Below are 14,051 nucleotides of genomic sequence, written 5' to 3' on the forward strand. Positions count from 1 at the left end.
ATTCTCTAGCAAGGTCAAACCAGATTCAAATATAATGGGGAAATATCTAACAAAACAAACAAAAATACAATAGATTATATGTGAAGTTAGCATATGACTTTCTGAGATAATACATGACCCTTGGAGATCCTTATGTGTGATTTAGTGGGCCCTGTTTCTATCTGAGTTTGACTCCACTAGATCAGATGATCTCTAAGATCTCTTCTAGCTCTGAATCCTTCAATCATTATCTATAAAATGGGGCTAATAATGTTTGCCCTATATACACACATGTTGAAAGAAACGCACACATGAAAGAATCAAATGAGACAGTGTCCATTAATGCTTTGCAAAATTTTACATAAATATGTAAAGCAAACCTTTCTTGTAGCAGGAAAAAAACTGGAAACTAAGGGGGATAGAGGAATGGCTGAACAAATTACAATATGAATATAGTAGAATATTATTACACTCTAAGAAATGAGCAAAGGAACAGATTCAGAGATACCTGGGAAAACTTATTTTAACTGATGCAGAGTAGAGTAAGTAGAACCAGAATAACGTATATAATAACAACAACGTAAAGGCAAACAATTTTGAAAGACAGTGTTTCTAATTAATGCAATGAATAAAGCCACGTTTCCAGAGGATAAATGAACATGCTACCCACCTCCTGACACAGAGGCGATAGACTCAAAATTCAGAATCAAACATGCATTTTTGGACACAAACAATGTGGGAATTTGCTTTGCTTGACTATATACTTCAGTTACAAGGTTGTTGGGGTTTTTTATCTTTTAAACGGAGGTGGGAGAAGAAGAAAAAATGAATATAATAACGTGAAACAATGACATATAAACAATGTATAAGCACTAGCTACTAATACATGAAAATGAAGCTTAGGATTAGCCATAAATACATGAACCTCTCTATGAGGAGGTGAGTAGTTCATACCTCTAATATACCATACAAATATGAGTTGCTGTTGTCACTTAGGTCTCCTCAAAAACAAACACACAAACAACTTTATCTGATGACATTTACCCCACATATTATTGGATAACATCCATAACTTGCAAGACAAAGGAAACCCAAGTAATTTCAGAGAAGCAGTTAAGAAGTGGAAAAGAATTAGGTGGATTTGAATTCAGAGGACCTGGCTTCAAGTCCTAGGTTGGCTACTTGCTACCTGTAGGATATTGGGCTTGCTCTTTCAGTTTGGGGGCCTTGGGCCTCAGTTTTCTTACTGGGGGTTGGTCTAAATGGCTTCTGAGGTCCCTTACAGATCTGAGTCAGGGATCCTATTAGTTTAAGAGAATTAGTGTCTTACAATATAGCAGTGGCCGCTAGATGGTGCTCAAAGAAGCATCAGAAAAGTTCTTTGCCAAGGACCAATGGTTATAGCTCAGATACACAGCATCTGTATTCTTTATCCCCTTTGTATTTTATCAAGTAATTAAGCATCTGAGCGTCTGAACCACCCTTGAAGCCTTCAACAACCTAAATTCAGGAGCTTTGGTCTCCCATTAGCTCATATTCCTCCTTTTTTTCCCCAAATTATTCCTAATTGCAAAACAAAACATATCTGTGAAATTTTCCCCCAGTTTCTTCCTGAGAATAGCCTTATGAAATATCAGTCAACTTACCCCTTCCACACCTGAACTAGTCACCCAACAACCTTTCAGTCCAGGACTGACAGAGAATCCAAATTCTCCATCAGGGCTGAGTCTGTGCAGGAATCTTCCCCACACTTCCGGCTTCATCTCCAAAAGACGGGTGTTCTTGCCTTCTTTCACACTTCAAACTTCTTGAGCAGAACACACCAGAGGACTGATGCATTCAGGGTATCACCAGCCCTAAGATTATTCCTAAAGTAGACAAAGGAGAAAGACTGCAGTCATTTGTATCCAACTCGTTCAAATTTCAATCTACTGTCCTCTTTCTAGTCCTCATCATAAGAAGAACGAACCTCTACATAGTGATTTAAGGTGCTTTCCATACTTTATCCAATATGATACAATCTGAAAAAGGATATGTAAAGTTCTTATTATGTTCATGGTACTGTGCTAGGTGCTAGAGATAAAGTCAAAATGAAAAACATCCTTTTCCCTCAAGAAGAATACATTATACTAGGGAAGCAATACATGTATAACAGCTGGGTGTACAACTTCAACTGGTGGAATAGGTCCCCCAGAAAAAGCTACTCCAGGTTCAAGGTACTCTGGGTGCACAACCACTAAAACCATCATTCATGAGCCCCTACCAATGTGTTTACCTTTAACAGTAAGCACAAGGCTCTAATTAATTCAAAGAAAAGGCATTAAATAAAATAGTCTAAACGAAAGGTAGAAATAAAAAATTTGCCCCAAAAATCTTGGGAAACACTACCTCCCAGATATATACATATATAAATGCATACATACACATATATATTTATATATATATCAGCAATGGAAAGATTATAGACATACAGGTAATATGAGTGGAAAGGCCCTAACATAGGAAATACACATGGCCGAGGTGTATATATGGAGATGTAGATACATATGGTCAGAGGGGACAAGTAGGAAGGTGATTCTTACCTTGGAGAATTCAGGGATACTAATGTCTTCTAGGGTTGTCCTCAAGGTGTTACTAAGTCTGCTTCCTGAAGGTTTCTGCTAGATACATACCCTGACTGATGCTACTCTGCTAGATGTGTGACTAATACAGACTACTGCCAGGGTTCCAAGTGACAGAGAGGGGGAGGAAGTGCATTCCAGGCAAGAGCAAAGGCATGGAATCAGTAGAAAGAATACAACGTAAGGGGAACAACTAGTATGGCAATTTGGCTGGAACACAGAGTATGTGTAGGAGAGTGATATACAATAAACCTGGAAAGACGGATTACTGCAGTGGATAGGGTGTCTGGCCAAGAATCAGGAAAACTCATCTTCCTGAGTTCAAATCTGACCTCAGACACTTATTAGTTGTGTGACTCTGGGCAAGTCACTTAACCCCATTTGCCTCCGTTCCTCATCTATAAAATGAGATGAAGAAGAAAATAGCAAACTACTCCAGTATCTTTGCCAAGAAAAAATCAAATGGGGTCATGAAGAGTCAAACAACTGAAAAATGACTGAAAGACTTCAAATGCCAAACTAGAATTTATAGTTTGTCCTTGAGGCAATAGGGAGCCACTGAAGCTTCTTAATGGAGTGACATGATCATATTTGTGCTGTACATTAAGAACCTTGCTGACTGTAAGAATCATGGTGTCCCCAAGAGATATAGTAAAGTTAAGAGGAAGGGTAGAAATAGGAAGAAAGATACTGGGTTTTGTTTTGGACATGTCAGTCAGTCAATAAAAATAATGTGCTTATCATTTGCGAGGTACAGTGACATGGTCAGATCTGTTGTATTCATTGCCAGAATTGCTTAGCAATATATGAGTAGCAATAGGGAAGGGAGGTGATAGGAGGAAGCCAGGGTCAAAGTGTGATAAGGCAGGAGCAGTGATGGGACAAAAGGATAGCAGTTTTGAGAGATCAGGAAAGTATCTAATGGAACAATTAACAAGTGTCAAGATTGGGAAAGGAGGAAAGGGGGCCAGAGTAACATGAGAAAGTATCGCGAAGAATGACTAAAGGGTACCATAAACACAAAAAACAGTTTTCAGAAGATTGAGGCACAAGGTGAGATAGAAGGTTATGGTCATAAAGAGGAATATCTAAGTTCTTGATCAAGGAGGTGGAGCATTTATAGGTGTTAGTGAGATCAAGTGTATAATTATCCCTGTGTGAGGCTATATTGAGGGACTAAGTCAAAGGAGTTGAAGAAATTGATGAATTGGAGATTAAAGTGATTGAGGAGGTGTCATGATGTAGCTCAAATTCTCCAAGTATAAAAGTAGGTTTTGGGATGGACAGGAATATAAAATTTCTTGAGAAAAGATCCTCACAACAGCCCTATGAGATAAGTATTCATATCCCCATTTTACAGATGAAAACACCGAGACTAAGAAAAGTTAAGTAACTTATCTCTAGTCACACAAAGGCAAGTTCTGAACCTAGCTAGGTACCTCCTAACTCCATGTTCATTGTTTTTTCAGCTAATTGTGCTATAGCAGTAACCATCAAACTTCAAGGATTTAAAAAGCTTTTCAGTCTCCAAAATAGTCTGTGCTGCCATCTACTTATTCTTCTAATGTCATTTCAGGTTGTCATCATTCATTCATTCACTCATTCAAGAAGCATTTATGAAGAGCTCACTTAATTGCCAAATAAGTTACAGCTTTTGCAATTATCTCTGTATTGAACTAAAACACGGTCCTGTTGTGGTTAATGAGGACAAGGGGCCACTCAACTAACCCCTTCTTCCTCCACTCATTACCAGAGAACCATGCGCTGACCCATAGTTCTCGAGGCCCTCCTTTACAAATCTCTTTCCTCCCCATCCCTGTTTCTCCTTGTCCCACACCCAAGGGGCTGAACAAGGGCTCTTTGCCATCTGAACAGAACACAAACATTAGGATTCCTTCAAGGAGGTTCATTCAGGTCTTGTTCTACTGGCTTCCTTCGGAAGCGAAATCACAGGAAATTTTCAGTATTGAAGTTTCCAAAGGTCCTAGAACACTGAGAAAGAAGGGTACGGGGGAAGTGAAGGAAAACATTTTGTTTACTTGACTGTTTGATGCCTTCAGTAATAGAGTGTTATTTCACTTCTGGCAAAGGCAAGATAATGGAGTCATTGTGGGCTGGTCTGGAGCACATATGTCGCCTGTTTATTTTGCAGCCCAAATGGGCACCTTGCCCTGTTCACATGGGCACGGGGCTCTCGCTGTCTGTTGAATGCTATGTGAGATTCATTATTATCCCCAGGCCACTGGAGAAAAAAATCTAAAACTCTGCCTTGTTTCCCAGGGCTCTATTAGCGAGAAGGGAAGGGGCACCTCAGTCTCCCTAAAAGCCAGCTGTGACCAGCTGTTGCTCAGAGGCTCCTCTGAAAAATCATTTATCAATGTGCTTAGCAACAGAATGGACAAGAACTGAATGGAGGAACTGTCTTGGAACAAAGAAACTTGGTAGAGCCAGGGGTGGAAAGGATGGAAAAAAGGCAATAAAAGAGCTTAAGTGAGGATTGGACAAGAGTGAATTAGGAAGGAGAGGCCCTGAAAGAGCTGGTAACTGAACCAATGAGTCTATATGGCTACATTCTTGAGTTAGAAACCACAATCATTAAAGCTGTGACCTTACATGATGATATGCTGACCTAAACAAGTCCTAAATCTGCCCGGTGACCCAGAGAACATAAGTAGACCTATATTATGTTTTGTCTTTTATCTCCAGTACTTTGCACATGGTAAGTACTTAATAAGTTGAGTCAAACTGAATAATTCAAAAAAATAGTCCTGCTTTACCTCCTAAATCCAAGACCCTTTAGCTTATTAACTAATAACTAACTAATAATGGAGACCTGGTAATCCCAGCTCTGTCATTAAGAGAAATCATTTTGCTTCTCTAAACCTCAGTTTCTCCATCATGAGAAACCATAGTAGAGCAGAATTAGACTTGGTTGGAAGATCTAGGTTTGAATTCTTACTCTGACACGAGCAATGTCACCACAGGTGAGTTTATCTCTATGAACCTCAGTTTATCTCTATGAAGTTTTTCCAACTGCAAAAACAAAACAAGACAAAAACTCCCAATAGAGATAACATTTGTATCCCTGACCTCACAGGATTGTTTTAAGGAAAATGGTTTATAAATCTCAGTATTATATGAATGTGAATTATTACTTTATGTAAAAACAAAGGGCATGTATAAAATGATCTTTAAGGTTCCTTCTAGGACTTCTAAGAGGTTAATGAAGTCATTCTTCTTGATACACTAGCATCTCACTTCTTGTTTCGTTGATTTTTTTCCCAAGCATTTATTGAATGCCAGGAATGGTGCTAAACACTAGAGATACAAAGGCAAAAGTGAAATATTTCCTGCTCTTAAGGAGTTAATATATCCACAATATATCTACAGATATATATTCATAGCCAAATAACTATAAAAGTAATAAAGTATATAAGTAATGTAATTTTAGTAAAAAAAAAAAGTAATTTAGTAAAAAGTAAAGTAATTTTACATACATAAAACATATACAAAGTAAAAAATAGTTGTATCCCAGGGGAATCAGGATAGGCCCTTGTATCATACTTGAGCTGAGCTCTGAAGACATTTGACCACCAGACAGAGATGTGTTCCAGTCAAGGTCTTCAAGCTGACCAAGACATAGACATTGGAAATGGAATACTGAGTTCAAGGATAGCAAGCAGGTCTGTGTAGCTGGAGGAGAATCATATGCAATCTTGACTTGCTGTGGACATGTGCTGATTTTCAGGGTCCCATTTGATTCCTGACCCTTTCTGAATCAGCCAAGATCCTAGCTCTTGCATGAGAACAATTTTGGAAGGGAACACAGTCCTGGATATTGGAATAACCTACCACCTGTTAACCACCACTGTAGCAATATTCCTCCCCACCTTCCACTCCATTGTCACTTCTTAGAACTCTTTGTCCTACCAGCTTTAGCTCAGAAGCTTGTTTTCTCCTACTTGACTGCTTTCCTGACTCTCCCACATCTTCCCCCCATTCCCCACCACAAAGTGTTAGTTCTCTCCCCCTCCTGGAATTTCTTTATATCTACTTCATAAAACCATAGATTCAAAGTTGACCTCAGAATTCATCTAATCCAGTCTCCTCATTTTTCAGATAAGGAAACTGAGGCCAAGAATTTAGATACATTGCCCAAGATTCCTCAAGTCATAAGCAGCAGAGCTGGGACTCAAACCCTAACTTTAAAACCCATACTCTACTATTCCATGCAGTGCACATATTGTATCCCTCCATTAGAATGTAAGCTTTCTGAGGGCAGGGATTGTTTCATTTTTGTCTTTGTATCCACAGTCTTTGTACCACATCATGTCCCTGCCTGGAATACAGTAGATATCCAATGCAGCAATATCAAACTCAGATAGAAACAGGGAACATTAAACCATACACAACCCTATCAGCAGCATACTGACTTTGAAAATCACATACTAACATAACATATATGCTACTGTATTTTTAATTATTTTGTTAAATATTTCTCAAATACATTTTAATCTGTTTAGGCCACAGTCAGGAGGCCCTGAGTTGCAGGTTGCAGGCCCAAAGGCTGTGTGTTTGATACCTCTGATCTAATGAAAATATATTGTTGAACTGAATTGACTATAGTGTGTTCTCCATAGTATTGACTTCAAGAGAGATGCCATATGGGATGCCAAGGGGAGATTGGTCACTCCATTGCCTCACAAAACTAAACAATGCCTTTCTGCATGTATAGGTTGCACTATCTCATGCTGAAGGATGACCTTCAAGAAATTTTTTATTCCTGCCCTTTATCAATGCAAGTTTTTGTTCACCAATTCATCTCAAGCTTCCCTCCATGCCTCAAGAGTAAGAAGAACATTGGACTAGGAAATAAAAGATCAGGTATCTTTCTATAGCCAATTGTTAAATTGTACTTCAGCTCCTTCTTGGATCCTACGGAAACTTTATGCTTTACAGAGGCAACTTGAGCCACTCCAAGTACCATCCTCCAATATTCTGCCAAGACCCAAAACGACTTTACTTGTAACATTCAAACCCTGGGGACTAAGCAGACAATACTCCTCAGTTCCTTAATGGTTAGAGTCCTTTGAAACCATTATAATGATTCTATAACACACACACATACACACACACACACATACACAGAAACACATACACACAAACATACACACAGACACATACACACACATATACGCACACATACATACACACACACACATACACACACACACACACACATGCCTCAGGTAGAGCTGTCCCCTCAGAAAATATCCAGTATATGCTGTCAGATTTCTTAAGATACTTAGTTTTACGTTGCTCTTTCAAGCTAGAACATGATATAGTCTAGAATAGTCCCCTCATTTTATACATCAGAAACGGTTTTCTCTTCTATTCTAAGCTTGATAGAAACTGGAATGGTATCAAAAGCGTAGCTCTTGAGGAAGCTAGGTGGTACTGTGAATAGAACACTGGCTCTGAAGTCAGGAAGACCTGAGTTCAAATCTGGCCTCAGACACTTGATACTTACTAGTTGTGTGACCTTGGGTAAGTCGCTAAACCCCAATTGCCTCATCTCCCCCCTCAAAAAATATATATATTATATATATATATATATATATATATATATATATATACATATATACTTCTGGGATGGAGCCAAGATGGCAGAGTAGAAGCAGGGACTTGTCTGAGCTCTCCCCCCAAACCCCTCAAAATACCTGTAACAATGACTTCGAACAAATTCTAGAGCAGCAGAAGCCACAAAATGACAGAGTGAAACAGATGTCCACCCAGGACAATCTGGAAGGCTGACAGGAGAGGTCCACTGCACTGTGCTTGGTATGGAGTATAGCCCAGTGTGGTCGCACCAGCCAGATAGGACTGGAGCAGGCCTCAGTGTGCTGAATCACTGGCAGCTATAGTGGTTTCCAGATTCCTCAACCCACAAATGCCAAAGACATCTTCAAAGGTCAGTAGGAAAGCTCTCTCACCTGGGTGATAGAGAAGATGGTCTGGCCCCAGCCCAAGGTAGCAGCAGTCATTGCCCCAGCAGCAGCTGCTTCTGGAGCTCTCAGTCTACAGAGAGTAGAGGAATTGAGCCACTGATCTGGGTCACAGTCCTGGGTGGTGGTTCTGGGGCAAGAAGAAGTGCTGGTGTGGCAGAGCTGGTGGCATCTGTGGAAAGGGAATGATACTTGCAGTTCCAGGGCAGAAAAGAGTACTTGTGGTTACTCCCAGACCAGAGCACAGGCCAGAAAGGGTGCAGACACCTCTCCTTTGATCATACCACGTTGGAAGAGCTGAGAATTTGCAGGTCCCTGGAGATATCTCTGAAAGCAGCTGCACAAAACCCCTGAAACTTGGAGCAGTGCACCCTCTACTTAACAAGGAGTTCAGAGGTCAAGTAATTGACTGGGAAAATGCTGAAAAGGGGGAGAAATATGACTATTAAAAGTTACTTTCCTGGTGAAAAGGCATTTTCTTACAATGAGGAAGATCAAAGCATACAACTGGAGGAAGATCAAAGCATACAACTGGAGGAAGATAGCAAGGTCAAGGTTCCTACACCCAAAACCTCCAAGAAAAATATGAAATGGTCTCAGGCCATGGAAGAGTTCAAAAAGGATTTTAAAAATCAAGTAAGAGAAGTAAAGTAAAAACTAGAATGAAAAATGAGACCAATGCAAGAAACTCATGAAAACTGAGTCACCAGCTTGCTAATGGAGACTCCAAAAATGCTGAAGAAAATAGCACCTTTAAAAATAGGCTAACCCAAATAGAAAAAGAGGTCAAAAAAGCCAATGAGAAGAATGGCTTAAAAAGCAGAATTGGCCAAATTGAAAAGGAAGTCCAAAAGTTCACTGAAGAAAGTAATTCCTTACAAATCAGAATGGAGTAAATGGAAGTTAATGACTTTATAAGAAACCAAGAAATTATAAAACAAAACTAAAAGAATGAAAAAAGTAGAAGACAATGTGAAATATATAATTGGAAAAACCACTAACCTGGAAAACAAATCCAGGAGAGATAATTTTAAAATTATTGGTCTACCTGAAAACCATGATCAAAAAAAGATCATAGACATCAATCTTTCAAGAAATTATCAAGGAAAATTGTCCTGATATTGTAGAACCAGAGGGTAAAACAGAAATGGAAAGAATCTACCAATCCTCTCCTGAAAGAGACCCCAAAAGAAAAACTCCTAGGAATATTGTAGTCAAATTCCAGAGTTCCCAGGTCAAGGAGAAAATATTACAAGCAGCCAGAAAGAAACAATTCAAGTATTGTGGAAACACAATCAGAATAACAAAGGATTTAGAAGCTTCTACACTAAGGGATTGAAAGACTTGGGGGGTAGAGCCAAGATGGCGGAGTAGAAACACACAAATACACTAGCTCCAAACCCACAGCCCATGAAATATCTGTAGAAAAGAGCTGCCAATAAATTCGGGAGCAGGAGAAGCTACAGAACAGTGGAGCGGATGAGATTTCTGTTCCAGAGAGCCTGAAAACCTCTCGCAAAAGGTTCTTCGTGCTGTGGACGTGGAGCAGAGCCCAGCCCTGCGTTGGCCACCCTGCGTTGGCCACCCAGCGCCGAGAGGAGCAGATCCGAGCAGGCTTCAGGGACGGAATCTCCAGCAGCCACACAGGTCCCTCCACCCACAGGTGACAAGGGTCGGTGAGAGGGTCTCTTTGGTGGGTCGAGAGGGGAGTGGGGAGCCCCCATGACTCAGGCCCCCTCGGGAGGCACCAGCGGAGGGGGGAGCAGACCGGGGCTCCCCAAGCAGGGGATCCATTGTTGAAGGTCTCTGCATAAATCCCCTGAGGGAATTGAGCCCGTGAGGCAGCCCTGCCCCCACCCGGGCAGCTGAACTTGATCTCACACTGAATAGCAGCCCTGTCCCTGCCCAAAGCCCTGAGGCTGGGAAGCAGCATTTGAGTCTAAGACCCCAAGCGCTGGCTGGGAGGATCCGGAGGTGAGGTAGGTGTGAGGAGAATATTCAGAGGTCAAGTCACTGGCTGGGGAGAATGCCCAGAAAAGGGAAAAGAAATAAAACTATTGATGGCTACTTTCTTGGAGAACAGACATTTCCTCCCTTCCTTTCTGATGAGGAAGAACAATGCTTACCATCAGGCAAAGACACAGAAATCAAGGATTCTGTGTCCCAGCCCACCCAATGGGCTCAGGCCATGGAAGAGCTCAAAAAGAATTTTGAAAATCAAGTTAGAGAGGTGGAGGAAAAACTGGGAAGAGAAATGAGAGGGATGAAAGAGAAGCATGAAAAGCAGATCAGCTCTCTGCTAAAGGAGAACCAAAAAAATGTTGAAGAAATTAACACCTTGAAAACTAGCCTAACTCAATTGGCAAAACAGGTTCAAAAAGCCAATGAGGAGAAGAATGCTTTCAAAAGCAGAATTAGCCAAATGGAAAAGGAGATTCAAAAGCTCACTGAAGAAAATAGTTCTTTCAAAACTAGAATGGCACAGATGGACGCTAAGGACTTTACGAGAAAGATAGGTATCACAGAACATAGCGAGAAGATTGGAAAAATGGAAGATAATGTGGAATATCTTATTGGAAAAACAACTGACCTGGAAAATAGATTCAGGAGAGACAATGTAAAAATTCTGGGACTACCTGAAAACCATGATCAAAAGAAGAGCCTAGACATCATCTTCCATGAAATTATCAAGGAAAACAGCCCTGAGATTCTAGAACCAGAAGGCAAAATAAATATTCAAAGAATCCACAGAACACCGCCTGAAAGAGATCCAAAAAGAGAAACTCCTAGGAACATTGTGGCCAAATTCCAGAATTCCCAGGTGAAAGAGAAAATATTGCAAGCAGCTAGAAAGAAACAATTCAAGTATTGTGGAAACACAATCAGGATAACACAAGATCTAGCACCCTCTACATTAAGGGATCGAAGGGAATGGAATAGGATATTCCAGAAGTCAAAGGAACTAGGACTAAAACCAAGAATCACCTACCCAGCAAAACTGAGTATAATACTTCAGGAGAAAAAATGGTCTTTCAATGAAATGGAGGATTTTCAGGTTTTCTTGATGAAAAGACCAGAGCTGAAAAGAAAATTTGACTTTCAAACACAAGAATGAAGAGAACCATGAAAAGGTGAACAGCAAAGAGAAGTCATAAGGGACTTACTAAAGTTGAACTGTTTACATTCCTACATGGAAAGACAATATTAGTAACTCTTGAAACATTTCAGTATCTGGGTACTGGGTGGGAGTACACACACACACATGCACACACGCACACATACATAGAAACAGAGTGCACAGAGTGAATTGAAGAGGATGGGATCATATCTTAAAAAAAAAATGAAATCAAGCAGTGAGAGAGAAATATTGGGAGGAGAAAGGGAGAAACTGAATGGGGCAAATTATCTCTTATAAAAGAGGCAAGCAAAGACTTATTAGTGGAGGGATAAAGAGGGGAGGCGAGAGAAAATCATGAGGTCTACTCTCATCACATTCCACTAAAGGAAAGAACAAAATGCACACTCATTTGGATAGGAAAACCTATCTCACAATACAGGAGAGTGGGGGACAAGGGCACAAGCAGGGTGGGGGGGAGGATAGAGGGGAGGGCATGGGGAGGAGAATGCAATCCGAGGTCGACGCTCATGGGGAGGGAAAGGATCATAAGAGAATAGAAGTAATGGGGGACAGGATAGGATGGAGGGAAATATAGTTAGTCCTATACAACACAACTATTATGGAAATCATTTGCAAAACTACACAGATTTGGCCTATATTGAATTGCTTGTCCTCCAAAGGGAAGGGGTGGAGAGGGAGGGAGCTAAAGAAGTTGGAACGCAAAGTGTTAGGATCAACTGTAATGTTCTTACCACTAGGAAATAAGAAATACAGGTTAAGGGGTAAAGAAAGCTATCTAGCCCTACAGGACAAAAGAGAAGACGGAGACAAGGGCAGAGAGGGAGGATAGAAGAGACAGCAGATTGGTTACAGGGGCAATTAGAATGCTTGGGTTTGGGGGGGGAGGGGATAAAAGGGGAGAAAATTTGTAACCCAAAACTTTGTGAAAATAAATGTTAAAAGTTAAATAAAAAAAAAAAATTATGGGCCTACCTGAAAGCCATGATCAAAAAAAAGAGCCTAGACATCATCTTTCATGAAATTATGAAGGAAAAGTGCCCTGATAATCTAGAACCAGAGGGCAAAATGAGTATTCAAGGAATCTACTGATCACCACCTGAAAGAGATCCAAAAAGAGAAACTCCTAGGAACATTGTGGCCAAATTCCAGAGTTCCCTGGTCAAGGAGAAAATATTGCAAGCAGCTAGAAAGAAACAATTCAAGTATTGTGGAAATACAATCAGGATAACACAAGATCTAGCAACTTCTACATTAAGGGATCAAAGGGCATGGAATAGGATATTCCAGAAGTCAAAGGAACTAGGACTAAAACCAAGAATCACCTACCCAGCAAAACTGACTATAATACTTCAGGGGAAAAAATGGTCTTTCAATGAAATAGAGGACTTTCAAGCATTCTTGATGAAAAGACCAGAGCTACAAAGAAAATTTGACTTTCAAACACAAGAATGAAGAGAAGCATGAAAAGGTAAATAGCAAAGAGAAGTCATAAAGGACTTATAAAAGTTGAACTGTTTACATTCCTACATGGAAAGACAATATTAGTAACTCTTGAAACTATTCAGTATCTGGGTACTGGGTGGGATTACACACACACACACGCACATGCACACACACATAGAGACAGAGTGCACAGAGTGAATTGAATAGGATGGGATCATATCTTAAAAAAAATGAAATCAAGCAGTGAGAGAGAAATATATGGGAGGAGAAAGGGAGAAATGGAATGGGGCAAATTATCTCTCATAAAAGAGGCAAGCAAAAGACTTTTTTAGTTTGGGGAAAAAGACGGGAGGTGAGAGAAAAACATGAAGTTTACTCTCATCACATTCCACTAAAGGAAGGAATAAAATGCACACTCATTTTGGTATGAAAACCTATCTTACAATACAAGAAAGTGGGGGATAAGGGGATAAACAGGGTAGGGGGGACGATTTGCAATTTGAGGTCGACACTAATGGGGAGGGACAGGATCAAAAGGGAGAATAGAAGTAATTGGGGGCAGGATAGGATGGAGGGAAATATAGTTAGTCTTATACAACACGACTATTATGGAAGTTATTTGCAAAACTACACAGATTTGGCCTATATTGAATTGCTTGCCTTCCAAAGGGAGGGGGTGGGGAGGCAGGGAGGAAAAGAAGTTGGAACTCAAAGTTTTAGGAACAGCTGTCGAGTACTGTTCTTGCCGCTAGGAAATAAGAAATACAGGTAAAGGGGTATAGAAAGTTATTTGGCCCAACAGGACAGAGGAGAGGATGGAGACAAGGGCAGAGAGGAATGATGGAGGAGAGAGCAGATTGGTGA

At 40.4% G+C, this 14,051-nt stretch overlaps 1 long non-coding RNA gene across 1 annotated transcript; it reads right to left on the reverse strand.

Annotated features, from left to right (window-relative positions):
* Positions 1-573: 573 nt before the first annotated feature.
* On the reverse strand, positions 574-8,682 carry LOC140513176 (uncharacterized). The gene is made up of 2 exons (XR_011970096.1): positions 8,594-8,682; positions 574-1,847 (listed from the first exon to the last, which is right to left on the reverse strand). It is a non-coding gene; the product is annotated as an uncharacterized lncRNA (long non-coding RNA).
* Between the last annotated feature and the right edge of the window lie 5,369 nt (positions 8,683-14,051).

This window comes from Notamacropus eugenii, chromosome 7 (assembly GCF_028372415.1).
Source record: "Notamacropus eugenii isolate mMacEug1 chromosome 7, mMacEug1.pri_v2, whole genome shotgun sequence".
NCBI classification, from domain to species: domain Eukaryota; kingdom Metazoa; phylum Chordata; class Mammalia; order Diprotodontia; family Macropodidae; genus Notamacropus; species Notamacropus eugenii.